Below are 1,654 nucleotides of genomic sequence, written 5' to 3'. Positions count from 1 at the left end.
CAGCCTCTCGGATAATCTGCTCTGCATACAGGTTGAAAAGGTATGGAGACAGGACACATCCCTGGCGTACACCCTTCCCAATTTTGAACCATGCAGTATTGACCTGCTCTGTTCTGACTACTGCCTCTTGGTCCAAGTATAGGTTTCACATTAGCACGATTAAATGTTCTGGGATTCTCATTCTTCTCAGAGTCAGCCACAGTTTGTTATTATCCATGTAGTCAAATGCCTTTGCATAATCAATGAAACACAGATAGACATTCTTCTGGTATTCTCTGCTTATGGGTTTTAAATCATCATATATTTAGGTTGCATATTTTTGTTTGTTTTTAGCTAACAAGTAGATTAATTTGTGTTGTTGCTGTTAAGTTCCATGGAATCAAGTGTGAACCATAGCAAACCTATGAACAGTAGACAAAACTCTGTCCCATCCTATGCCATACTCACACTTCCTGACAAATAGAGCCCATTACAGCAATCACTGTGTACATCCACCAGATTGAGGGTCTTTCACTCCTTCCCCAACACTCTACCCTTCAGAGCATTGTGTCCCTGTCCAAGGAATAGCTCATTCTAGCAACATGCCCAATGTATGTAAGGTGAAGCCTCATCATCCTTGGCTCCAAGGAGACTTCTAGTTGCACTGACTGCAAGATATATTTATTTGTTCTTTTGGCAGTCCATGGGATGTACAGCATTCTTCTCCAAGACTACAGCTCAAAGGTATAAATTCTTCTTCTGTTATCCCTGTTCATTTTCCAGCTTTAGCACTCAAACTAGAGTAGAAGTTGAAATTATTAACTTTAGTTATACACAAAGCCAAAAATATTAAAGAATAGGTATTTTGCAATGTCATATGTATGCATTTGAAATTGTCCATATTTCTAATTCTCTTTAAAATATTTCTATTATGGACTTGATTATTTTTTTACATTTCTTTTTTAATTTTTTTAAAATCAATTTTAATGAATGTTAACAGAGATTTTGGGTTCCCGTACATTCATTGTTGGATTTTTTCCCCCTGCTCACCCCTCCCCCCAGTTCACTCTTCTATATTTTATTAAGAGTGCTGTTTTAATCGTTCTTGCCACTAAGCCACCAGAGTTCCCTAGTTAACAATACAAAGCAAAATTACATTAACATATATTTCCTTTTGGAAGATATAGTAAGTCTAGAGAAATGCTATCTGTGTTTATGTGAAGAGTTATAATACTACTTCATAGTTTTCCTTAAAATGTTTCAGAAAAAAATTATCTACCTATTTTACCAATCTCACTAAAGGAGAGCCTCTCTATAACATTTTTCTTCTCTTTATTCTTAAAATTCAGGAAACCAATAATAAAACTTAAAGCACAAACAATGCCTAACAACAACAAATAGCACCTAACAACAACAAACCGCACAAAAAATCTAGCTACAAAGTGGATGAACTATTATTAATTCAATTTAAAATTATCTTTCTTTTTGAGAAAAATGGCAATCAAACTGCATCAAATGACTAAGATATTTAGATAATAAAGTCCTACATACTTACAATGAATATATCTTTATCCAAGTTCTAATATGTCTCATATGCATTTTATCTTGCTTTTATAAGAATTTCATATTCTTTTTTGTATTTAATAGAGAAGGACTAAAAACCTGTGTGTGTGTG

This window comes from Elephantulus edwardii, unplaced genomic scaffold (assembly GCF_000299155.1).
Source record: "Elephantulus edwardii isolate Elephantulus edwardi_28Jun2011 unplaced genomic scaffold, EleEdw1.0 scaffold00018, whole genome shotgun sequence".
In the NCBI taxonomy this organism is placed as follows: Eukaryota; Metazoa; Chordata; class Mammalia; order Macroscelidea; family Macroscelididae; genus Elephantulus; species Elephantulus edwardii.
The sequence above is the reverse complement of the archived record's forward strand: the minus strand, read 5'-3'. Positions refer to the sequence as shown.